Source organism: Megalopta genalis, chromosome 5, assembly GCF_051020955.1.
Source record: "Megalopta genalis isolate 19385.01 chromosome 5, iyMegGena1_principal, whole genome shotgun sequence".
NCBI classification, from domain to species: domain Eukaryota; kingdom Metazoa; phylum Arthropoda; class Insecta; order Hymenoptera; family Halictidae; genus Megalopta; species Megalopta genalis.
Genome location: NC_135017.1, coordinates 11,640,329 through 11,668,018, shown reverse-complemented (window position 1 = coordinate 11,668,018; position 27,690 = coordinate 11,640,329). Strand labels below are relative to the sequence as shown.

General features: G+C 43.9%; 1 protein-coding gene and 1 long non-coding RNA gene across 6 annotated transcripts in view; one reads left to right on the top strand and one right to left on the bottom strand.

Annotated features, from left to right (window-relative positions):
* Nucleotides 1-27,690, top strand: part of dnc (phosphodiesterase dunce) — a 540,449-nt gene that overhangs the window by 226,679 nt on the left and 286,080 nt on the right. The window contains exon 1 of one of the 5 annotated variants that reach the window (XM_076521361.1): nucleotides 6,857-6,998. The exons of the other annotated variants lie outside the window; for them this stretch is intronic. The gene's annotated coding sequence lies outside the window, so the exon portion shown is untranslated. Of the gene's footprint in view, nucleotides 1-6,856; nucleotides 6,999-27,690 lie in introns of those variants that run through there. 5 annotated transcript variants of the gene reach the window in all.
* Nucleotides 1,565-9,225, bottom strand: LOC117221057 (uncharacterized). The gene is made up of 6 exons (XR_013033247.1): nucleotides 8,815-9,225; nucleotides 5,812-7,596; nucleotides 5,423-5,646; nucleotides 5,055-5,155; nucleotides 3,460-3,645; nucleotides 1,565-2,707 (listed from the first exon to the last, which is right to left on the bottom strand). It is a non-coding gene; the product is annotated as an uncharacterized LOC117221057 (long non-coding RNA).

Below are 27,690 nucleotides of genomic sequence, written 5' to 3'. Positions count from 1 at the left end.
CGTTGCTGCCGGTGGTTTAATTCTTGCAGAAAATTTATCGTAGCCTCATTCTTCATCGTGTCAGCAGTCCTTGAAGCAATTTGATTTTTATAGCGACGCACGTACACACGGAGCCGCGATACGGACCGTGTGACCTGCAAGCGATCACTGGCATGATTATTGGCGAACCCCATTCATCGCTGTTGATCTCGACGCATAAACGGGTTTATGGCGCTGCCGGTGCACTGGTAATCACGTGGCGACTGTAACCGAGTGCGGATGAGTTATTCAGAATCATGTGCGGCCCATTGGCGGCCGTGGATGATACCGTTGCAGCATGCGTGACCCTCGAACGCCGCTGGTGATATCACGGAGCTGGAATTGCAGACGGGATAGTAAACCGTCGATGGCTACATGATTCGAGCCCATGGTTCTAGCTTGGAAATTGTCTCAGCTAATTTTGAGCTACGTCCGACCACGTGGCAGGTTTGTCAGTGGGTCAGTGATCGCGAGCTGGAGTTTGGTTAGGTCTGAATTTGGTCATCGGTCGGTCACTGACCGCGAGTTAGGTCTTGCTTTAATTAACGTGCCGCTGTGGGTCAGGTGACTGGTATCAAATTTTTTATTTTATAATTATTGGGATTATAAAGATGTTTGCACTGAGTTTTACGTCTGAAGTTGGTCATCGGTCGGTCACTGACCGCTAGTTAGGTCTTGCTTTAATTAATGCACTGCTGTGGGTCAGGTGACCAGTTTCACATTTATCATTTTATAATTATTGAGAACATAAAGATATTTGTATTGCAAATTGATGAACATATTTCTTTATACAGACACACAAATTGTGAGATATTTAAATAAATTCAATCCCTTATAGATCTCGGTACGTTTAGCGTTACAGTTAAGTCATCTGTGGATCAGTGACCGTAAATTAGGTTTCAATTGGTCACTTGCCATGTCTTAGATCGTAGTTAAATTGAACTTGAGTCATGAATGGGTCACTGACCGTGGGTCAAGTCATGATTACTTTGATATTTGATCATCAACAGGTCACTGACCGTGGGTTAAGTCGTGACTAAGTTAAATTTAGTCACCAGTGGATCACTGACCACGCGTTAGGTCTGTTTTAAGTACGATTCAGCTACGGTCACGAGTGAAACCATTAAGTGAAAATGTTTCGATTCTGCCACTCGCAGAACCTAGAGTATGGCAGATACTTAAACAACGTCACTTGCTAATTGCATCTAGCTGAAGCGAACGAAGGCGCGAATATTGAACTTGTTGCCACAGATGCAAATATTGTCAGCGGAGAATTTATGTCACCGAGCCTGTCGAGGACTTGAGTTACAGCTCAATAGGATTAAACGTCTGCGACGTATTAATTGCATTACGCACACGCGGCAGACGGTGTCAATCCAATACTGCTCTCCACTGTCTCACAACAACGGAAACTAATTTATTGTTGCAGCTCCGAAAGTCCGGGACATTTTTTAAAAATTGTCATCCATCCTTTTCAAACAGGGCTAAAATTAGAATTAAGGGTGAAGAAATTACAAAGAATTTTTCCAATAGAAATTTAAATCGATTGATCTTAAATCGGTGAATTTTTATTATCAATTTCAATCATAATAGATTCTTAGCAGAAATGTTATAACAGATTTTTAATAGAAGCTTAGATAGAAGTTCTGATAGATTTTTAATAGAAATTTGATTGCACCGTAACGAATTCGCATTATAAATTTGCGTTATAATAGACTTTTAATCGAGGGTGAAATTTTAGTAGGTTTTCAATAGAAGTTGAAATAAAAATTTGAAATTATAATGGTGTATAATACTTTTGACGCTTTATGCATACGAACGGGCTGCTGCATTGTGTCGTGGCCTGAGGGATCGACGCCGGGGTTGCATTTAAATTTAAAAAATGTGGCAAAGCTTCAGCGCGCCGTGGTTTGCGATGGCGTCTGGTGGCACGCGTCCTTCATATTTGGTTACCGGGGTTTCGGGAACCTGTTCCCGGTAGATAGTACAGTAATTTATGCATTAGATAGCCCGAGAAATTTTCGGTCTTTTATCCGGCGGCGGAGAGTGCCGCGGCAGTTACACGAAAGCAGATGGGCAAACTTAGCCCGGCCCGGTCTGAATGTGAATGCATTATCGTTAAAATGAATTTTAATTGCGTCGCCACAGGCTAGAACCGTCGCGGTTCCGATTGCCATTAAGTAGAATTACGCGGCAGACGTTTTTCCTCTTGATTCACGTACTCCGCTGCGAATCGGTGCCGGAATTAATCCACTTCTCTTCGGGATTCAGCACGCGGCTACTTTCTTGCCGGCATTTTCTTCCTGCCATCATTTTTCCGGCGACCATTTTGCAGATCCTTTCTCGAAACTCCCGAAGAATATTTCCGCAACTCTGTGCCGCAGACTTCAACGGCAGCGTTTCAATTACCCGAACAAGAACAACGATTTTCCATTATAGTCGGTCGGACGTGCAGCACAGAAGAGATCAGATAGAAATTTCCACGATCAATCTTCGTCAACGTAACAGCTTAATCGTTTCCCACGATATCAGGAATTGTAATTCGCCAGTTAAATCGCCTGGGCGAATTCTGATTCGAGTTTTCGAGGAAGGAAATTGAGGAGCTTCCTGCGAGGGTGCTTCGCCGAGACCCGTTTTTAAGGCCGGATGGTCCTTGCTCCGTAATCACCGGAACTTTCATGCTAGCGTTCTGCAAAAATTCGTAGGTGTAGCTCGACTGCGAGCAGATCAGCTCGTATAGTTTCATAATTTTATCATTGCCAGTTCTTTCGCAAAAATTTTCAAAGTGGAGCCGGATCTGTGTGTGAAAGAATATATCGAAGCTCGTATTCCTCGGTGCATTGCTGCGAAACTTTGCAAGGTATCGACCTATAAAAATTCGTGAGCATAGCTCGGCTACGTGTAAATGAGTTTGTAAATTTTTATAATTTTAACTTATTCGGTTCGACCGAAAAAAATTCCGAGGTAGAGCCAGGTCCGTGTCGCGCAATTTCTACAGAATATTTCGAAGCTGGTATTCCTCGGTGCATAACTATGAAAGTTTGAGAAATATCGACCTACAAAAATTCGCGAGCATAGCTTAATCGCGTGTAAATGCGACTGCGAAGTTTCATAATTTTATCTCATTCAGTTTGTTTGGAAAAAATTCCAAAGTTCAGCCGCGCCGAATATCGGCGAAAGATAAGCCGCATTCCATTTGCGTGAAACATTTGCCGCGAAGTTTTCCCAATGACGCCATATTGCGGCGTTGATGGACAAGAGAATGGCCGAAGGAAATCTCTCTCGTAATGAGGGAAAAAATCGCGGGAATATCCGGATACGCTCGGTTCCGATTCGTGGGTAGCGTTCGTTTCTTTCCGCGGAAGAAGAGCACCCGGGGCGAGGGCGGAAGTTTCGTCAGCGGGCTGAAAAAGTATCGGCCGGGAATTGAAATCTACTTACCCGACGGGCTTTTTCCTGCTGGTACTCCCGCGAGGCGCGCGGACTCTAACTGAATGGGGCTGGAGATTGTCGCATTGTGTCTCCGGACGCCATTGTTATCTCCTTTAATATAAATTTCCTTGCCACGTCGTCGTCGCCGTCGCGAACCAATTCACGACCGTGTTCCTTTCGTCGGCGAACGTTTTACTGAAAGATCGATTGATCATGGCGTTCGCTGTAACGAGCATAATTTAATTATGTCCGTCGCACCGAGCCTGCGAATAATCAGTATTCATAAGCCGGGTCCGAAGACAATGCACCGGGTAGTGTATATAAAACGAGCGGCCCCGGCTCTGGTTTAACCATTGTATAATTTTTTCCTGATGCTACAATGTCTGCTTAATAGAGTGACGTTGGTTTCGTTTCAATTGAACCACAAAAAGTACTCCAAATATTTTTTTGAAATTAGCGAAACGCGAGGTGAGGTGTGTGATTCACCGAATTTTGTTAATTATTTTCAGGTTCAGAGAATTGATTTTCTGTTCCTGTATATTTTTTTCCTGATGATACAAAACCTTCTGAATCGAATGACGTTAGTTTCATTTAAATCCGACCACCGGTAGTACTCCAAATATTTTTTCGTATAACGGAGTAAGTGGTATTTCTTTACATATTTTCGTCCTACGAGAAATACAAGAAACGTTCGAAACGTTTCAAACGAGACACCTTGTAGAGACTCCTAATATCTGCTGTTGCACAGTTTGTTTATACGTATTTAAATGTCTTAGCGTCGCCTCGCTCGATTTGTATGGAAAGATATGCAAACCAGTAGCGATAAAAACACACGGTTTCTTCGCTGTCTTTCGAAATAGCTGCACTGGTCATGTTTATGAGACCTTTTGTCTTCGAATTTTAAGTGTCGTTCAGTGTGCTACACGGTAGACATAATATTCGAAAACACACCGCGGCATTGCGTTTTAGGAGAAAATTTCGAAAATTCGCTGACCACGTCGAAATCTCAGTACTTGAGATCGATACTCGAACGACGTCCGTAATTAAAAATTGACCTTTACGTTGCAATGGAACGTTTTATGTCGCATATTTCTCTGTGTATTATTTCTTCCAGCATCGTTTCCTAACTGCGTACGCGACCTACTGTTACTTCGTCGCCAATGATATACTTCTGTTGACGTAACGGCAGTGTAGCCGACGATAAATGTGTGATGCCAATTATTGGATCGCAAGGAATGCCTTGAGGCATTACACTCACGTGTCTTTCATTACGCATTGATGTCGTCCCCGTTGAATGAAGACGAACGCCGTGAACCATAAACGATAGTCCACACGTCGAAGACGTTGCAAGCACAATAAATTCTCCCTAATTGACGCTCAGATTCTGCACAGAAATGGACAATTTCGGGAGAAGAGATACGATTATTTCGACTCGTTTTTATACTTGTTGACAATCGGTAACTATAAAAACGAGACCCAAGGCTCGACTAATCGTATCTCGTCTCCTCAAATTGTTCATTTTTGTGCGCAATCTGAGCGTCAATTGGGGAGAATTTATCGTATCCCGATATCTTAATTTCTCGCTGAAAATTGCCCATAATTACCAGAGTTCCAACGATGTCGATGCCAAAAAATTCGTGAACACCGCTTAAGCATGCGTGAACATAGTTCCCATAGTTTCGAAATTTTCTTTCGCTTGGGTTACCTAGAAAAAAAAAGTTCCAAAGTGTGAGGCGCACTTTGTGTCGTGTCACTCCAGCAGAATATTTTTCAAGCGACATGTATGGGTGAATAATTAGCAGAGTTCCGACGTTACCGGTCTACAAAAATTCATGAATACGGCCGAGGCTATAAATAAACCCGCGTCGTTTCGTAACGCTGTGTTTTCTAAATTGTTAGAAAACAATTTGCAGGTAGATCCAGACGAAAATGCGAAAACACCCACGCGAACCGATCGGAAACCAAAGTGTACCTTTGCGAATTCATCTCGACCAAATGGAACCGGCTAACGAATTGCCCTTTCGCACAGCGTTTGCCACTTCTCTTCGGAGCGAGGAAAAAATTATTGCAGCCATTTAGCTCCCGAAACAACGACGGCACGTTGAGAATCCTTAAAATCGTGTGCCGGTGACAGCCCGGTCGATCATTGCCGTCACTGTCGTAGCTCGGCATTCCCCGAGTTTCAACGATGCGAGCCTACAAAAATTCATGAACCTGTCTCGATCATCTATAAATAGTATCGTAGACTTGCATGAGATTGTCACGCTTAGCTGGGCCGGCAAAAAATTCCCAAGCATAAACGGGCCAAGCGGCGAAGCTACTCCCGACGCCTCGAGTGTATCTTTACGAATTAATGTTTACCAAATGAAACGAAGCAACGAGTTATCCTCTTCCACGACGTTCAACGTTGCCCTTTAGAGTCAGAAAAAAATTATTGCAGTCATGCAGCAACAGAAGAAACAACGATGACAAGTGACATTGTAAAATCGTGCACCGAGCAGGCCAGTCGATGGCTGCGGCGGCAGCAGGCGGGCACCCCTCGTGGCCAAGGGTTGAAGGGACCCGCGTTCGCTGCTAGTTCGTCAGAGGTACTCGCATTAGGCCTCGTGCGTTTCCGTGGCCGATCGGAGCGGTTCGTGGCCGCGACCCGTGCGAGCCCGCAGCGCCGCAGCGCGGGTAGTTGCCGTGGCTGGCTCGGCGGGCTGGTGGTCCTCGTTGGTCTCGTCGATCGTGTCCGCGGTGCTGGCTGGTCCTCGCCGGTGGCCGACGCGACGAATCGCGCGAAAACGCACGCGCCCCGAAGGACGTGTGCTCGCGACGGGCTCGTTTCATTCATCCTGTGGCGGCCGTTGGCGCTTCGCGTCGGTCACGGCGTTCTGCCGTGAAATCGGCTGCCCGTTCATTCGTCGATCTCCCTTCCCCCCTCTCTCCCTCTCTCTTTCCCGCTCTCTCTCTCTCTCTCTCTCTCTCTCTCTCTCTCTCTCTCTCTTTATCAACTCTCGCAGAGCAGCGGGGTCTGCTCGCGAGCAGAGTCTAGCTAGTCAGTCGTGTACAGTGCCGGCTGATGCACGCGTCGCACGATTCCTCTCCGCTCGGCTTTCTCCGCGCGCCGATCCGCGAAACAGGGGAGTCGAAAATCATCCCGGAAGTGATGCCCGCCAGCCGGAAGTGAGACCATGCACCGTTGCACGGGTCCCGCTCGATACCCGCGGCCGCCAGCCACCTTCGTTTTCCCTTCGATGCTTTCTTTCGCTTCCCTCCGACCCGCTCCGATTCGCGTGTGAGCTGTCTCCCGCCTCATCTTTCTCTCATACTTTCTCTCTCTCTCTCTCTCTCTTACTCTCTTTCTATCTCTATTTTTCTCTCTATATTTCTCTCTCACGTTCTCCGTCTATCTCGCGAGCCTGTGACTGTGTCAGTGTGAACTGTGTGCCGCACCACTCGCAGAGCCCGTCTGCCCTTTCCCGAAGCCCGCCAGTGCGTTCGCCAGGCCCGATGCTCCCGTCCCCGTCTAATTAGCTGCGACGGAACGAGCCACACCGGTTCACGTGAGTGCGAAAATTACAGCTCTTGCTCCGATAACGACGCCGACCGCGCCAGACACTTCTCGCTTTCGGCCGAGACCGTTCCGCCGTTCGGCGGATCATTAAAAAACGCCGACGCTGCCGCGCGGTTTACCGACGGCACGACGACTTCCACGGACAGATAACGAGCAGTTCGAAGCACTCGCTGCCGCCTCGCGACGTCCCGGCACTCCGTGCCGACACACTTTCTCATTCTGGTTAAGGGCATTCGTGGTCGCGACGCGATCCCGCCGCGACTTCGCGAGCCGTCTTTTCGTTTCCGCGGCGGAACACCGCCGCGGGTTCTCGCCGCGGGATTGCTGAACGGTTTCGGAGGCGTTTCGATGATCAACAGGAATTTCTGCGCCGCGATTAGGTCGGAGACGAGGCGGTGGTTCGCGCGGAGCTCGCGGGAATGCGAGGATAAATATGGTCGTCCCGATGTCTCCGGGGATTCTGCATCGATTTTGGTCGAATTTCATGTGCCCTCTCTCTCTCTCTCTCTCTCTTTCGCTCGCTCGCTCGTTCGTTCGTTGTGCGTTTAGTGTGTTTGTAGCTGTTGCTGACACGTTCGATACTCGTTCTGCCGAATTTATAATAGATTTGCGGAGCACTGTTTTATTGTTGCTGCTCGGCGCTCGAACTACAGAGCCCGAGACGTGGCTAATTTGTGCATTGTTTTGAAACGATGACGGGATTTATTCGAACTTCGCGCTATTTCGAGGGTAATGCAAGCCTAAGTGAAGATGTTTGTGCATTGGTTTCATTTAGAAACGTTTTTGTAACGTCAGGAATTGCGGAAGATGAAATCGGAGACCAGTCGTTTTGGCTGCTTTGGTAGTTCTAGCGCCGAAACAGCTGTTTTATATTGATTTATGAGAGCAACAACGGGACGTTTATTCGGATTTTGAGCGAGTGTTATTGCAACGTTTGCCGCGAGTGATAAAAGTAAGCAACGAAAGTACAACTTTTGAAACGGTGTAACTTTTTTGAATTTGGTCTGAGTGACTTGAATTTTCTTTTTTTTGGAAATGTTCGAGAGACAGTTCCACGACTAAAATACTGGTTCTTTCTTTTTTTAATTTTCCTATTACCCGGAATAAGAGACGTGTAAAGGAACAAGTCCGTTCTGCACTTTTACATCCGTGCCGGTAATGAAAATTTCAAGAATGCATTTGGCGCATCCCGGTAACGTATGCACGCGCTGAAAATTTCATCGAAATCGGTTCGATGTTGTTACGAGCAGTTAAAATTTCAATTTCGCGAAAATAGCATTTCCCCGCGAGTTTCGACGGGAACCAAGTATGTATGTACATGTAATTTGTACGTGGCTAAGAGCTGGCTGTAGCTTCGACTATACGCGTCAACCGATTTCAATGAAACCTTCGACACGCGTGAAATATATTTTTATATAGTTTCTCAACACGATATGAAACATAAAAATTTTCGTTGCAAGCTCGAACGAAACAGCGAGGAAACGAGGGACATTTGAATTTGTTTAAATTGCAAGCAGCGGTAGTGCTATCAAAATTAAAGGAAAAATATTCTTCCAAAAGACATTGAGAATAAATGACACGTAAATGTATCTTCGCGATCTGAATAATTGTAAATGCAAAAATTGGTCACCCGTCATTGGGACGGATTGATAACATCGCGATACGTCGACGCAGTAAGAGTCAAACAATTTCTTTCACTGAATAATTAATCGAAGATAACGGGAAACGTATTTGCACAACGGTCTCCTCGCATTATTCGCGTGGAACGAAACGATGGGACGGACGAACTGCTTCGTAGCACTCACCGTGCAGCGTGCAATATAAAATCTTCGATATAAAATCGGTTTCTTCGATATAAGATCACCAATTTCTCGTTCGAACACGTTCGAACGTTTCCACACGATTGTTTCCCTTCGAAAACAATATTTCTAAGCAAACAGATCTCGAGACAGTGACACGTCAATTGAGCCGTTTATTTTGAAAGTGGCATAAGTCACTTTGTTTTTAAGTCGATATACTAAAGGGTTTGCGTTTTAACAACGTTTAAAAATATGGATGCTAACTTTCGAGAAGATTTACTTGTATTTGTTATCTCAGGATACTGATATTTTTCTCGGTATAAATAATTTCGTATAAACATTAAAAAATCACCGCTTTTCATTACGGTAAAGTGACTTATGCCACTTTCAAAATAAACGGCTCAATTACCGATACAGTGCGCTCTGCAAAATATTTGTAGTATTCGGTAAAATAAAAAAAAAACTGGCCGGTCGCGTTACGGTCGTTCTAATATTATCAAACAAACGTTTGACAAATGCGAGAAGTGTCTGGCGCGTCGACTAGTCCATAAGTAATCGTACATTTCTGCTGGCTTTGTTATGTATGCAAAAGAGACCTGGTCGAAAAGAGAAAAAAATAGACATCGAAGATTATCAGTGCTACGTGACACGTGGAACGATTAACTCACAGCCATAATTCGCGGACTGCGTCCGGCGAGGCACGAACAATGCTCTACGACGCAGCCTGACTATTTTTTACGAACGCGAGCGAATCGAATAATGGAATGCGTGTGCCGTCGCGACGAGATCGCCGTCTTTCTCGCTTCGTTTCGTCGATGTATCGATCACCTCTTTGTCGCCCTCTCTCTCTCTCTCTCTCTCTCTCTCTCGATTTCTCTCTCTCTCTCCCGATTTCTCTCTTTCTCTCTCTTTCTATTTTTCTCTTTCTCTCGATTTCTCTCTCTCTCCCGATTTCTCTCTCTCGATTTTTCTCTCTCTTTCGATTTTTCTCTCTCTTTCAATTCCTCTGTCTTTCTCTTCCGATTTCTCTCTCTCTCTCTCTCTCCCGATTTCTCGCTCTCTCGATTTCTCTCTCTCTCTCCCGATTTCTCTCTCTCCCGATTTCTCGCTCTCTCGATTTCTCTCTCTCTCTCTCCCGATTTCTCTTTCTCTCCCAATATCTCTCTCCCTCTCTCCCGATTTCTCTCTCTCTCTATCTCTCTCTTTCTTTCTTTCTCTTTCTCCATCTATCTCTCGATTTCTCTTTCTCTCTCTCTCTCTCTCTCTCTCTCTCACACACACACAGCAGCCTGCTGGTCAGAATAATCCGCGGCAGCAAAGCCTGTCGGCCAGAAAATGGAAGTAATTAATTATTAACCCCGTTCCTGCGGTTATTATTGCACTAGCCGGCGAAGTATTTCTGTTGCGGTCTCGCGAAAACTTTTCGCCGGTTTGCTCGCGCAGTTCCATGGCTTATCGCGGAAGTCTCGTCGTCGAGCGTTATCCGGGGCTTCCGGTTCCACAGGTTGATTTACGAGGACGACCGTTGGGACCGTAAAGAAACACCATGGTAGCTTGGATATATAACGTATAATATTTTCATGGTTATTTCTTTCATGAATTCTTTCCCGCGTTTCGTCCGCCCCGGGTTTCGAGCAATCTGTCCCGGACAGATTAACAACAAGTAATTTATTCACCGGTATGGACCTTTATGCTAATGACAGGTTGCGCGTACAGGAGCCAATTAACGAGCGATTGGACGATCGTCGGATCGTAAATGTCTATGCATTTATAATAATAGGAATAACGAGCTTCTTCGTCGGCACATCGTGCCCAGATGTGACCGAGCGAAAAAGGAGATTTAAATACAATTTTAAATACAGTACGAAATGATTTTTGGAATTTTTATGGTGAAAATGCTGCATGGATTTAGGGGACTGAGTCTAGGCTGCGTCTGATCGTTGAAAGTACCGATCTACTGCCTGATTAATTTAGCACTAAATTTAATGAGCACGTACCAAGTTGCTAAGAACTTGTCTGATCACTGAAGGTATTAATCTACTGACTGTTTAAATTATCAATAAATCCAAGGAGCACCTATCAAGTTGCTAAAATATAATATGAAAAAATATAACATAATAACAAATATGATAAAAAATGCACAACTACACTATACTATACTAATACAAAAATTTCTATAGTTCCCATAGCAAAAGCATTGAATAAATGTCCATAGTTATTTCACTGAGCCTATTAGCCTCGACCAAAGTCCGTCTGATCACCGAACGTATGAATCCACTGTGGAATTAAATCGGCAAAAATGTCAAGAACGTGGCGAAGCTGCGAGTTAAAAATTTCAGGACCTTTTTGTAGCAAGAATATCGAAACTCGTCCAGTTGAACGGTAAAAAATTTCTAAACGAACCTGCCGAACCGCGAGACAAAGATTCCGCGAATTTATTCGTACTCCGACGGATCCGCCGAGCGGAATTTCGACGCCGGTAATTTCGGAGAGTGATATCCCACGGCCACGCCGCGCGTATCAACGAACATTCCTGTGGCCGGCTCTCTATTTTCGTTACGCGGTCTCGTTTCGTTTTATTTGCTGAAAATTTTAGCAACACCGTACCGGCCGCGACGGTTTCAATGAACTCTCCCGCGCGTCGTCGCGCCGCGGCAAAAATAGACAATTCTTGGTCGGTGGGAAGCGAGACGAGTCTCGGCGGCCTCGGTGGTGTGTCGGGTCTTACAACGGGACACCATGCACTCGTCCTTGAACGTTTACGTTTTCCGCATTGCATACTCGGCCGCGCGCGCGTGCTCGCACGAAACACGCACACGCGGCCGAGAGCACAGCGAAACGGTCCCCGGTTCTCCGGATATCACGTCAGAGGATTAGAATCGTAACTGCATAAATGACAGGCTTAATGTGTAATTCGTACGTGCCGAAATGTTAAAAAGACCGCGTGAAAGAAATGATGAAATTAGCGCGATTTATCTGAACAGTGAATTCGGTCGGTAAACAATACACGTGTTAGTGAATGATAACAGTCCTTGTTTCGCATAATGAGCAAGATATGACTTATTTTACTGTGATACCGATCTACTTAACGATTATAACGCGTTAGTTATTGTAACTAATTTGTAATAATTTATAATAAGCGACGAGTTGTAATTGTTTCTCATTTTTCCTATTACTTTCTGATCGATTATTATAGATTAGTTGTAATAACCGACAAGTTATAATTGTTATTAATCGAACTACTTCCCGCCCAACCATTACGAATTATTTTATATTTATATACCAACGAGTTATAATCGTTAATCATGAATGAAGTTACTGTTCGCTCAACTCTGATCCCACGAATCGCCCGCGAGGCTTGCATAACTTCGTCGGGATAGATAGAGAATCAAACTAAATTAGGAGAACGCGAGTCCGTGACTCTCGTTAGTCGACGATTTGTTATGTAAGCTCCTTGCGTTCCGGCCTCCAGACCTGGATAAATTTTATTTGAGATGGAAGGAACATTTAACTGCTCGGAGAAATTCATTTTGGGACAGTTGCGTTCGACTATAATAAATTCCCCCTAATTGTGCACAGAAATGGACAATTTGGAAGTTATAGTTATTGTTAGTTATGTAGTATTATATATTATATGATTATAGTTATATTATATTGTATATTATATTATTGTAGTTATATTATATTGTTATAGTCATATTATATTATATATTATATTGTTATAGGTATATTATATTATATATTATATTATTCTAGTCATATTATATTATATATTATATTATTATAGTTATATTATATTATATATTATATTATTATGCTTATATTATATTATATATTACATTATTATGGTTATATTATATTATATATTACATTATTATAGTTATATTATATTATATATTATATTATTATAGTTATATTATAATTATATTATATTATATATTATATTATTATGGTTATATTATATTATATATTACATTATTATGGTTATATTATATTTATATATTACATTATTATAATTATAGTTATATTATTATAGTTAGTCATAATAGTGGACAGTCAGTAACTATAGAAACGAATCGTATCTCCAGTTCCAGAATCGTCCATTTTTGTGCGCAATCTGAGCGCGAATTGGGGAGAAATTAGTCCGCATCGGACCCATCAGAGCTCTAATTAAATCCAGATACACCTCCGGCAAAATTGCAGTCCGACCCATCCCAAGTCCATCGCAGGTCGTGCCGAGCCCAAGTCAATAAAATCGGGAGGCTCTTGCTCAGCACTTACTCCGATTCCCAGGGAGCCGTGATTCCGAAGTTCCATAGCCGTTCTCGCGGAATCAGAAAATCAATTTCAATTACGGAGAGTGCGCCGGCCGTCGTAGAATCGAGCAATTCTTAACTATCGCCAAACATCGTTAAAAGACTATTACCGGCCGGCATTAGACCGATAAATGGAATCGCGCGCGTCAGTCGATCCCGGCCGGGGCTGTTTCCGCGGCGGGATGATGGATCGCGGGACGCCGGGATCGATGCGGACCGTGATCCGATCGATCATTAACCATCCTGCCGGCCTTCGGCACCCGGAAAGTATTCCCGAACGGCCGCCGGTCGGACAACCGGCCGTGATTTAAGGCGCCGGTCATCATTCCCCGCGACTTGGCCGACTTGGCGAACTGTTAAAAATGTTTTCTCTCCTCGTTCGCCGGTTGTTTGCCGGCCCGAGACGGCCGCATCGAAGCTGTCCGTCAACAGCGGACAGCGGCCCGAGCCGGCCCGCGAACACGACCGACGTCCTCCCTTCCCCGAGACAAATCTTAACGTCCGTCGAGACAGATCGCTCGACGGCCATCCTTTTACCGTCGCGTTCCCGGCCGATGTTCCACGGGTAATCGCCCGACAACGGCCTTGTCTTCCCATCTTTCATCCGTGCACGCCGTGCGAGATATTCCGAGCGAGCCGTGCAAAAATCTCGTGCTCGTTCTTCATTTTCCTTGGAAGAATTTCGAGCAACTTGAGGCGCGACATCTCGCGTCCTATTTGTCGTCCGATCGACTACGAATTTCGCGTGTTTGTTCGATATTTTGTCGCTGTAACTGATGCCAATGGCAAGGAAATAGAATCGTCGGTGCACATTTTAGGACGAATGATGCAAAAGAATGTGACTAAAGTGACGCATTCGTCTTCAAAGAGTTACGCCGTTTTAGGAATTGTTTGGGGCTTTGTTCTGAAGAGTTTGGCAAGTATAGAGGCGTATGTTTCGAACGAATGCGGCAAATTTCGAGTCAATCGGTCGAGTAGATCCTGAATTGAAAATTAATCTGCATCATTAATTATGCTATGACCACGTTTCAGTGGTTTTACGGTAATGTCTCCCTTATTGACGCTCAGGTTATGTATACAAATGGACAATTTGGGAAGAGGAGATACGATTATTCGAACCTTGCGACTCGTTTTCATAGTTGTTGATAATCGATAACCGTAAAAAACGAGCAACAAGGCTCGAACAATCGCATCTTCTGTTCCAAAATTGTCCATTTTTTGGACAATCTGAGCGTCAATTAGAGAGACATTACTGTACTCCGTTCGCAACCGATGCAATTTTCGTGTGACCTGCGTGTAAAAAATTATTTTTTAAAGCGTCGTTGTACAATGTTTTGTAATGTTTGTGTAAAAAATTCCTGAAGTCAGCTTATTGTAGCGCACTCTGAGGTAAAATATTCCCTTAACGTGGTTTCAGTTCATCCGCGGTAACTAACGTAAATTTCGTTTTATCGCCGCGTAAAAATTTACGCTGACTGTCAAAACGTCAATAAAACAGTGCGCGAAGCGTCGTTGTTCAATGTTCTGTAATGTTTGAGTAAAAAATTCCCGAAGTCAGCTTATTGTACCGCGCTCGGAAGTAAAATATCCCCTCAACATGGTTTCAGTTCATCCGCGGTAACTAACGTAAATTTTGTTTTATCGCCGTGTATAAATTTACGGTGACTGTCAAAACATCGCTAAAACTGTGGGCGAAGCGTGGACGACCAATGTTTTACAGCGTTCGAGTAAAAAATTCCGTAAGTCGGCTCAATTTACCGCACTGCGAAGTAGAATATCCCGAAAACCTAGTCTTACCTGACCCGCGATAACTGGTACAACTTTCGTCTTACCTCCGCGTAAAAAATTATGCTGTCTGCCAGAGCATCGATAAAGCCGTGAGCGAAGCGTCGGCGTTCTATGTTTCATAATCCCCGTGCAAAAAAATGCCCAAAGTCGGTCCAATTTACCGCGCCGCGAAGCGGAACATCCTCCTAACTTCGCGCTCGCGAGAAGTTCTGAATCGCAACGAAGCCGATGTTTTCCAACGTCACGCACGCAACTCAGGCTCCCTGATTTTGACAGTGCTGTAGCCTTAGTTGTGCGGGCCTTCGGTTGCATCGCCCGGGGATTTCCATGTCAAAGGAAGTCGCTCTGTGAACTTTCCATCAGACAACTTTTCACCCATTGTTGGCGTTTGTGGCCTCCATGCGCCCGTCTAACGCCGGGTCGTGTTGCCGCCGCAGGGTTTCAGTTCCTTAAAGGAGTCCCGGTATTTCGACGAGGAAACGTTTCCGCGAACGTCGCTGCCGCGATGAATCGGCCTTGAAAAATTTTCCGTTCCACAAATGCCCGTTAATTCGTCGACGAGTCTCTGCAACTAGTGTTCAATGAATTACGCGTTTCACGATGTTTGCCGTTTGTCTATGTCCGATGGCGTACGCCTATGTGTGTTCGCGTTTGTGAACGTTTGTTGGCGTTTGTACGTGTCTGTTGGCGTTTGTTGGCGATTGTCGACGTTTGGTGGTCCCTTCGTCGACGTTTGTTGGCCTTTGTCTACGTGTGTTGATGTTTGTCCACGTTTGTGGCATTTGTCTACGTCTGTTGGCGATTGACGACGTTTGTTGGTCTCTTTGTCGACGTTTGTTGGTCTCTTCGTCAACGTTTGTAGGCCTTTGTCCACGTATGTTGGTGTTTGTCCACGCGTGTTGGCATTTGTCTACGTCTGTTGGTGTTTGTCAACGATTGTTGGTCTCTTTGTCGACGTTTTATGGTCCCTTCGTCGACGTTTGTTGGCCTTTGTCTATGTCTGTTGGTGTTTGTCCACGTTTGTTGGCATTTGTCTACGTCTGTTGGTGTTTGTCGACGTTTGCTGGCGTTTATTGGTCCTTCGTCGACGTTTGTTTGTCTCTTCGTCGACGTTTGTTGGCCTTTATCTATGTCTGTTGATGTTTGTCCACGTTTGCTGGCGTTTGTCTATGTCTGTTGCTGTCTGTCGACGTTTGTTACTGTTTGACCATGTCTGTGGCGTCCGTTGACATTTATTGGCGTTCATCCACGTCCGTCAAGCATTCGCCGACATTCGTCGGCGTTCCCGCGCGTTTGTCTGTCCAGGTAATCGGGTTACGCTGTTATCCGCGGTTGGACGCGCAGTCGAACGTGCATCGGTCGCAACTTTGTGGCGTTGCGTATTATGTTTTCAATCGATGCGACTGCCCCGCCGGCCCTGAACTATGGACTTTAAGTTCGTGGCGGCTCTGTATCGGCCAGCAGACATTTCCGCCCGACAAAGTAGATACTTTTACGTGTGCCAAGCGCCGCGAGCGACCGAGCACGCCGCTCCACACCAAATCCGTGCAACCGGCCGTTGTTTCGCTAGCTGTGAACTCCGTAGCGCCTCTTTGACGCGCGAATCTGACCCCCGCTGTGTCGCGAATGTTTCTCCCTGCCTATGAACGGGCATTTATTGGCGCGCGTATCGACGTGTCCCCGACGGCCGGACAGTTCTATTAGCCGGCGGGAAAAAAAACACGCGCCATTCACAGAGTCGCCGGCTTTTGAGATCATCACGCTTTTCAGTTCATCCTCTCTTCGTCTGTTCGTCGCGAATGTATATTCCGCCGGCCATTTCGTCGGCGCTTTTACGCGGCTTCTCGGTCATCCTTGCTCGCACTCGTCCTTGCTAGCTCCTCTCGAAAACCCGCGCTCCGCTCTTTGCTTCAACAGACATTCCTCTTCCGCGATGGAGAACTGAATAAACGTTTGCTATCGCTGCTGATAACACGTCGTCGTCGTCCTCCTTCTTCGTCTTCTTTTTTTCCATTTTTTTTCAATTTATCGGCTAAGAGGTAGGTCGACGTTGCTGGTTCATGGTTTTAGGTCTTGCCAAGGTTCTAGGTAGATCTAGGCCAGGACCTAGCCCAATCCAGCCCGGAGTACTGGCAGGTGTCAGCCAGGCCTTTGACTAAGCTCCAATTAAGTGGTCGACGAACGTGGCTGCCGATTTCCACACGTTTAGCTCAGAATCCTCTCTCTCTCTCTGTCGACCTATAGTACTATGTGCCTTCGTCGTTTGTGGGAAATATCAATGGAAAATGCATTACAGATTTTTCCAGATACATTCACTAATTTAGATAATAATAATTCTACACAATGATGTGGAAGAAATAAATCGATTAACTATAAAAACACTTTACAGTAATGTCTCTCTAATTGACGCTCAGATTGTCCACAAAAATGGACAATTCGGGAAGAGGAGATACGATTATTCGAGCCTTTTGACTCGTTTTTATAGGTATTGGCAATCGGTAACTATAAAAACGAGCCAAAAGGCTTGAACAATCGCATCTCCTTTTCCCAAATTGTCCATTTTTGTGGACAATCTGAGCGTCAGTTAGGGAGACATTATTGTATATTCTATTACTTTCATTCTCTCGGATCAATTATTTTCCGTACGAATTTCTATACGATTAAATTCTTATTCGAACGAAATCCAATTCGAATACAATTTTATTCTAAGAGCCTAGATATAGATAAACTATAAAGACACTTTATATTCTATTATTTTCATTCGGATCAATTATTTTCCGTACGAATTCCTGTACGATTAAATTATTCGAACGAAATCCACATCGAATACAATTTCATTCTATATCTAGATATAACAATTATATCTTATATCTATCCACATAAATTATTTATATATACAGATTACAACAAACAGATACAATTCGTATCTAGACAAATTTGTATTCGATCGAACATTTCCTGGATAATGTCGAATGAAACTTTATTCGAACAAATCTCCATATTCGATCGAACATTTATTCCCGAATTAAATCGTATTCGTTATCCTTTGTGCTTTATCCGGCGTCCGGCAATAGTTCCGGCCGCCTCCGACGTAAGAAGGAGTCGCAGTTTATTATTTAAAAACTGTCGAACCAGCCCGAAGGACAAGGTAACGAGGCAGCTGGGAGCCGGGGCGCCGAGGACGCGCTGGAAGTCCAACGTCACGTAGCGGATCCGCGTTCACCTGTTTGTACGTGTGCCGCGCGATCTATCAAAGCTTTATTAACAATTCAGCGTAACAGTTGCACAGCCCTCTCCGCTAGTCAGCCTTGGATCTTCAGCCAGTCTTCGGCTATAACGTGTTTCTCGTCGGCGCGCGCCCGGCCGTCTTAATTATTCACTCGCCTCCTTACGGAAGACCCGTAAAAGTAGCCGACGGGCCCCTCTCACTCTCCTAAACGATGGGTTAAATCGAGTTAGGTGGTTCGGCGCGCCCAACTCATCGTTTCTCTTCCCGTCGCGTGTCGCTCGATTCGGAGGAACGAAAAAAAGGGCGTCCTTCGAGGGCTCGAAGCCTTAAAGCTGGCGTATCGCGTGTCCGTTTGATCGATAAGCGAGAAGCGGCGGGGGGGAGGGGGACGCTGCAACGTTCGCCCCAGCACAATAGGCCGACACATCACGGTTCGACACGGCGCAGGACATGCCCGGCACACACGATCCTCTACAGACGCGATGGCTATGGATTCGCCGGCGCCTATATTCCCGGATATTTGTTCTTCCGTGTCGGGCAAGATTGCCTCGTGGCTGTTCGTATCGTCGCGGACAATTCCGAGCGTGGACAGGCGAACCCCGGCGACGTAGCTGTAACGCGAAGCCAGTTCGGTTGTCCGGCGTGGAATTCCAAACCGCAACTTTGCTAACAGTACTATCGAAGTTCGGCGAAAATCGCGCCCCAACTTCGGATGGACCTCTGGTCCGGACGTCCGGACGATTGGTTCAGACCTGGCCGATTCTTTTTCAGGTCCAGGTAGACCTACAGTAATGTCTCTCTAATTGACGCTCGGATTGTCCATAGAAGTAGACAATTTGGGGAGAGGAGATATGATTATTCGAGCCTTGCGACTCGTTTTTATAGTTACCGATTTTTAACAATTATATAAACGAGCCGCAAGGCTCGAATAATCGTATCTCCTCTTCCCATATTGTTTATTTTTGGGCACAAACTGAGCGTCAGTTAGGGAGACACTACTGTAGTTGGTCTTTTTTAGACTCAGGTAGACGTAGATGGATTCTGGGCTAAGACGGTTGCAGTAGAATTTATTTTACGATAATATGGTAATATAATGATACGAAAATATGACAATATAATAGTATAGTAATATGATCAGATGATAGTATGATCGGTTTGTAAAATGATAATATGGTAATACGATAATATAATAATATGAAAATGTGACAATACGATTGTATAATAATATTATAATATGATAATATGACAATATGACAATATGAAAATATAATAGTATAGTAATATGATAATATGACAGTATGATAGTTTTATAATACGATAAAATGGTAATGTGATAATATAATAATATGAAAATGTGACGATATGATTGTACGATAATATAATATGATAATCTGCCAATATAATAATATGAGACTGTGACAATATAGTAGTATGATAGTATTATAATATGACAATCTATTACTATGATAATATGTTAGTTTGATCAAATTATAATGTGATACGATAGCTTGATCGTATTATAATATGATAATATGATAACACAATAGTTTGATTGTATTATAATATGATAATAAGCTAGTTTGATCGTATTATAATATGATAATATGCTAGTTCGATCGCATTATAATATAATAATATAGTAGTATGATAATATGATAGTATCATAATACAATATAATAATATGATAATACGACGATATGATACCGTCTTGACTCTAGCGAACCTAACTAGACTCTCCAAGACCTAATTACACCCAATTAGTCCCGACTAGACTCTTCTAGAGCCAGCTAGACGTACCTTGGATAGGTCCGTCGCTCAAAATTCCAGCGGAGCAATTCCGAATCGAGTCACGCGTATGTAGTAAGCCGAAGCACGAACGTTGACGCCTCAATTCTCGTTACCAGGAGCATGTAACTCGTCGAAGTTGGCGGAACGTCGTTATTACCGGCACCGTGGCTGCGCCCCGAGACACAGCCGTGGTATTTGGTTGATCCAAGTAGGATGCCGCTCTGTCCGGAGTTCTTGGAGGGTGTAATTGTTTCGAAAGTTCCGGCCGGCGGATAAGAAGCGCAGCGCGACTTCCCCAGTCGAGCAACGATAGTTCGAGGATCCAGTTTGCATGTCAAAATCATCGTTGAGCGGCACTCGGCGACCAGCTTCGTGTGGTTTTGCGGGACGACGTTACTTGGATATCGGGTCCTCCGACCTCGGGACACAACCGAGGCTATCTTCTATCCGGACGCGGAGTCTTTGTGTCCGCGGTTCTTTGAAGTTCCGGCCATTACCACGGTTATGCCGCCGCTATGTCGAGGGCTTAGCGTTCATTATGAACATCGGCGAACAATTTCGCAACTGCTGCGCCCCGTTGTTGAGGCAGTTTTCGGTTTCGGAATGGTCGAATCGTTATGAACTGTATCGAGCTCCCCGCGCGCTCTGTTGCGCACAGCCTCCGTTCGCATCTCGGCGAAACGGGCACAAGAAATCGTACCGCTGCTTTTTCGATGTCGTTGCGAAGAGGAAGGTTCGAGCTTTAAATTCGGGGGTCGTTCGATCGCGAGGCAAATTTTCCAACGATTTTGCAGAGGGTTTAACGTGTAACATTATTCTCGCATAGACGCGTCTTCGGTTTTCCACTTGTTGTATCGCGTGCGATCGTTTTCGGACGAGATGGACAATGCAGAGCAAAAGTAGATGCTTCGATCTTTGAAACGATGCTGGACTTGGTCGAGGACAAAATTTCTGCTACGATTTTACACGTGGTTCAACGTGGGTAAATTGTGGCGCAACGTGTTTCGCCGCGCATAAATGCGTCTTCGGTATTGCACGCGATATATCGTGTACAAAAATTCTAGAACAAATCGGACAACGCGTTGCGAAAGCGGAGGCTTCGCTCTTCAAAATGAGATTAGTTTTATCGCGGTTGAATTCTTTTTTCCCCCGCGAGATTGCGAAGGGTCGACTAGCGGGAATTTTTGAAAAATCCGGAACTCGATGGGATTCCGGGTTGAAGTATGAGCGCATGTGCGCCGACCGTGGATTATCTGATCCTTTTTCGCAGGCCGGACATAAATGAGTAAATGCATACGTGATCGCAACGCGATACTGCAACAGGCTATAAATTCGCCGCGAACCGGTTTTAAGCCGCTGCCCGGCTTGGTCCTGATTACTTCGGGCTACTGTTTCCCTCCACAAATCCGTATTATATATTTGGCATCGCGATTCGATAGTTTTCACACGTATGCGGCCGTATAAATAATCCTGGTTCGTCCCGCGAACGGAAAAGGTATCTCGTTTTACCATCGAAATCCTTGATTAAGCGCACCGATTAATTATCCGCTAATCTCTCTCTCTCTCTCTCTCTCTCTCTCTCTCTCTCGAATACCTAATGTTTGATGCACTGAAATAAGATTGTCACTGAATAACGTATGTCCCATCGAATTGACAACTTTATGGGTCGTGCGAAATTTTCAAACGAACCACCGTAGTCGAATTATTTCGGCAAATTATTCCCATCCCAAGGATAATATACTGTCGACGCATCGTTCGATAGCTTATGAAGAAAAAGGCTTCTTCGGGTTTCCATCCATTTTTCCTATTTAGTCAGAGACAAAAATTCCGAAAAAATCTGACGGATCGCAGTCACCGTGATACAGATCGCAGAATTTTTTCGGATTTTTTCGTTAGGAATCGCGATCGCGATAAATCGAGAACGTGGAATGATTTCATATAAAAATTTCGAAGTCGAGTCGTTTATACTTTTAGAATGATTATATCTTTTCGTAACTGTTACTCGAGAATTTTATCAGGATTTTAATCGAATCGCAACGTAGCAAGAAAAATGATTCAGTGTGGAAGGTGCTACAGTTGAGTTCAGATTAGTATAATTTATTGTTATTTCTGATATCAAGTAATGATATCAGGTGATTCCTCAAGTAATTTGAAGTAACTTTTTCCTTAGCGAAAATGCAATCCGCGGCTTCGTTTGCGAGTTATTAACGAAAAACAGTGACCAATGAGAGGCGAGATGGCCGAGCCAATCAGCAGAACTGGGCTTCGTTCGCTCGCCCGTGTGCCCCGCCTTGCGCCAGCAGAGCTCGTCTCTCATTGGTCAGCGTTTTTTGCTAATAACTCGTAAACGAAGCCGCGGATTGAATTTTCGCTGAGGAAAAAGTTACTTCAAATGACCTGAGGAACCCCTCATTTCTCGCTCGTACAATAATTTCGGGAAACCCTGTATTACATATTAATGAACATCGATGAACTGATTCTGTTTCGAGGGTGCTTTCAGGAGAAACATTTTTGATATCCTATTTACCTGTAATGAATTGGTAATCGACCATTGTGTACCAAAGGGTTTTTACCCGTAAATAACGCATTACGCTACATCGTGGTTCTGCGAACAATGAACGCGGCTATTACAACGGGCATAGACGTCGGGAATCCGGCGTTGCCGAGTCGAACACACGCTGCAGAATGAATAATGCTCGGGCGATAACAATAACCAGTCCCTCGTAAACATTCGCCCAGCGGAATATGTTAAATTAGTTTCGCACGATAGCCGTGGTATAATTCCACGGCTTTCAATTGGCCCGAATTTTGATTGAACCGTTGCATAATGGATTGTTGAGAGCCGGCAGACGTTTTGTTCGCGGTTCCATTAATTGTCAATCAATTTGCTGCACTTTGTGGTGCAGCCTTTACGAGATACCGGCCCGGCTAATTTTCATACTTGCGCCAGGAACCTATCGGCTGTCATGGCTCGCTGACTTATCAGCTGTTCGTCGATATATCCAGACTGGTTTCTCCAGTTTCACGATGGAAACGCTCCGTGTTACGTCGTTACAATATACGAGCCGGTTCATCTGAATATTTGATGGAAATTTTAACGTTGATGCATCGATTTGTCATTCGTGAATGAAGTATTATTCGAGTAAAGAATTCTTCGAATTATCCGAATAACAAATTAATCCAATAAAGAATTCTTCGAATTATTCGAATAAAAAATTAATGCAATGAAGAATTTTTCGAATGAAAGATCGTTCGAATTAAGAATTATTCGAAAAATTCTTTATTCGAATTATTCGAGTGAAAAAATATTGGAATAAAAAATCATTCGAATAAAGAATTATTCGAATAAATAGATAGAATAATTTACGATGCATAATGAATAATTCGAATGAAATTTTCGACTAACAGGATACAGAAAATAGCAGAATAATTAATTATTTGAAATTGTTATTTCAAGCGGATAGATATTATTTTCATTTTCAAGTAACAGCATTGGAGGTAACAGTCTGGAATAAATAATTTCAAGTAGTCGTATTTTCGTTTCGAAGAAAGTTGGGCCAGTGCCGAGGAGGACCACCCGGTATATTCTTCTCGAGCCGGCGCGACCGTTTTATTTGATCCGAGGAATTTTCCCCATTGGGGACGCCGCTTTATGCTGTCATTGTGTCTCTGGCACGTGAGCAACGCACCTTGAATTCCAATGAAAGGAAAAGAGCAAGATCGGACTCGATAATCGATTGTCGTGTCGCCCGCGTCAGGGGACGGTCGTTAACACCTGTCCCTTGGATACTTTTGTGCATAAACATTCCTGCCAGACGACCCGTCACTGGATTCTTCGTATTTTTATCCCGCAGCCTCCGATATCTTCTAGTTTCCTCCACGCGATCTTTTTACCAGCAGTTTTTGTTGATTTATTAATATCTCTTTAACGAACCGAAGACAGTGCGAATATTGGCTACTGAAACTTGTATGACTTCTATGTGGCGGTTTTCCATCTACCATGTTATAGAGAAATTGTTTTCACAAAAATGTTTGATGGCGCTGGAAAGTAGAAACTTCAGCCTTAAAAATGAGTCCAGCTTGATAGTCGTACGATTTTTTTCAATCAAATTATGAGAGTGCGAATATTGGCTATTTGTGAACCATCGTCTAATTTTGCAGGTTTTCTAGGACGATGTTTTCATTCGTCATATCGTAGAAAAATTTTTTAACTAAAAATCAGTTACAGCATCTGAAAGTAGAAACTTCGGCCTTAAAAATGAGTCCAGTTTGATAGTCGTACGATTTTTTTCAATCAAATTATGAGAGTACGAATATTGGCTATTTGTAGAACATCGTCTATTTTTGTAGGTTTTCTAGGGCGAAGTTTTCATTCGTCATATCGTAGGAAAATTTTTTAACTAAAAATCAGTTACGGCATCTGAAAGTAGAAACTTCGGCCTTAAAAATGAGTCCAGTTTGATAGTCGTACGATTTTTTTCAATCAAATTATGAGAGTGCGAATATTGGCTATTCGTAGAACATCGTCTATTTTTGCAGGTTTTCTAGGACGATGTTTTCATTCGTCATATCGTAGGAAAATTTTTTAACTAAAAATCAGTTACGGCTTCTGAAAGTAGAAACTTCAACCATAAAAATGGGTCTAGTCAGTTTATCCTACGATTTTTTCGAACGAAATCATGAGGACATTATTTTGCCCCAAATTGAGACTTTCATAAATATGTATAGACGATCTTCGTCAATTTGTTTTTAAACAATGCATCGAACCAATCTCCCTGAAATTTTTCGATTATTTTACTAGGCTGTTTATGTAACTGCAGAAATATTTCTATGAGAATATCTGTAATTCGTTCGTTCATAAGAAAATAATTGTCTAAGTTGAAACACGTATGATGAGAACAAGTAATGATTATCTGCAACTATAATTGTCGGTTACTAACGACTGAGATGATAAGTATCAGCTGACAAAAATGATAGTGTATCCAACATGTTACACGTTTATCAAACGACAATTACGATCCGAGCCTGAAACGACCCACGATTAAACATCATTTAGAAAACTTTACGTTTATCGAAGCTTATCGAGTGACGCGAAAGGAATCTGGTTGATATTCAAGATGTTTTCAATCGTTGCTTTTTACCAGAATGTAAATGCTCATTTGCAAACAGCATGGTATTTTGTAATAACACGACGATTATCGCGTAGGATACGTGTTGCAATTAGCTGCAGTCACTACAATCGATCAATCGGGTAATTATTGACGATAATTGTATAGGATCGACGCGTTTGCGTCGCGCAATTTGCGATGTGTTCTTGGCGATCGTACCATAATCAATGCAGATCGGTCGAAAAAAAGAGGTGGCTTGTAACATCTCGAACGCATCGCGTGCAACGGACACAAATTATCCGGGATTACTCTACATTAGTTTTGTAATTGGACCCGACGCAAAAACGGGAAAAAAGACAGAAGCGCTGTTAGAAAAGCGGTCGCCAATCTGGCTGCTCGAAGGTCATGTGATCGGATAAGAAATATTTTTTGCCGGTTGTTGATTACGCCCGATTGCCTCCTCTCTGCGAGAGGACTCTGCGAAATCAGTGCCGGCCGGAGAAAAGGAGACGGTTCGGTGTACGGGTGAAATCAACCGGCTTATCTGCGCTGACTTTCCCGGCGGATCGAATGATCCTAAGTAATTGGAAGTCCCGGGCAATGAGATTAAAAGGTCTTCGATTCGAAAGCATTTTGATTGCCCGGGCAAAGGTCGCCCAACAGCGGGACCGAATAACTTCGGCACTTTTGGAGCTGTTCCAGCCATTATACTGACGAGTACAGTATGCTCCATGCCGATGGTTATCTTTCCTGGCAACGGGTCGAGGACTTTTGTTGCCCGCCAGCAAGGTATTCTGCGGACAGAAAATTAAGGGCCTCGAAAATTAAAAGATTCCTGCCTTCGGAATATTTGTGGGACGTTCGATGATAATGGCACTTGATGATTTCCGGCGAGCATTTCTTTTGGAAGAAGTGTGATCGAACATGCTACTAGTTGTTCGAACTACTTCAATCAATGTCAAACCAATTACATTCAAGTATAGTCAACTACAGTTAAACTGAAACCAACTGCAAGCAATTACGGTCAATTGCGACTATAATCGAGTACAAGTAACTATATTGAAGCATTGTGAAACTAAAATCAACTGCAATCAAGTAAAAGTAACTACATGCAGCTACAATCAACTTAAAACCAAGTACAACTAATTGCAACCAATTACATTCAGGCATAATGAAACTAAAATCAACTGCAACCTGTTACAACCAAATAAAACTAACTACATTCAATTACAATCAGATTGTAACGAAGTGCAACCAATTACAACCAACTGCAACTCACTACATTTAACTGTAATAAAATTAGAACCAACTGCAATTGACTACGTCCAACTACAACAACAAATTACAACCCACTACAACCAAGTAACACTAACTACATGCAACTACAATCGAGCTAAAACCAAGTGCAACAAATTACAACCAACTACAACCAACTGCAACTAACTACATTCAACTATAATGAAATTAGAACTGCAATTGACTTCGTCCAACTACAACCAACTACAATCGACTATAATCAAGCAACAACCAATTACAACCAACTACAACAAAGTAAAACCAACTACATGCAACTACAATCAAGCTAAAACCAAGTGCAACCAGTTACAACTAACTGCAACCAACCACAACTAAAATCAAACTAGAACCAACTGCACCCGACTCTACGTTCAACTATAACCAACTATATTCGACTATAATCAAACAAAACCAATTAAATGTAGCTATAAGTATCCGAGTACTAGCAACGGATTATCAATAATTAAATTCATCAACGATCAACTACAATACAATCAATCTGCCATCAAGGACCAACCAAATCGTATTTGTACTCGTTTGTTTCGTCTCCTGGCAAGCAATCTCGCCAGCCACATATTATAACAAAATGTGTAATTCAACGTCCACGAAGAATCGAAAAGTCGCCAAAAATCCAAGAAAAACACGCGCACCCTGTAAAACGTTCGTTCATGAAGAAAAGAGTCTCCTCAGGCTCTCGAAACTTGGAAAAGCCAGAGGACCCGCAAGTTTCGTTGGAGACTCGCGGCGTGAAAAAAAAGCGCAGGCGGACTCCATTGTGGTTGCCATCCTCTCGGGTCTAGTCCTGGCCGATTCGTTGTCTCCGTAAGGGGATCCTCGAGGATTCGGGTCAGGAGTGTAGTCGACAGTGGTTGAGAAATGGAGGAAGTCATTCCGACTGATCGAACAGAGCGTGATCGGCCGTTGAAAAACCGATGCAATCGATAGATGGTCGGCTGGGACCGACGTTGGCAGCCGCGGACTGGCAGCCACGTCGGATGCCGGGAGATTTCGGTCTCGAAACGGGATTCCCCAATAATTAGGATGCTGGGGATTCCAATTCTGTCGCGGGGATGATCGCGATTCATGCGCGACGGTGAACACGTTCCGATGCGCCCGCTGCACCCTCTGCACCGTGCGCCGGCGCATCCCCTCGGCCGCCAGGTATTTTTCAGGGGGCTCAGGAATTCCTGTGACCCTCGTGCACCACCTCCAACTATGCGATCCGCGATCTCGAGGCTATCACTCCAATACGCGATTTTTTTAACAGCGTTCCGATTGCCGTCTAGGCTAATCGAATTTTTTCGTGCTATAATTTCATTTCAATTATCTATTTACTTATTTATTGGGCGGACTCTAA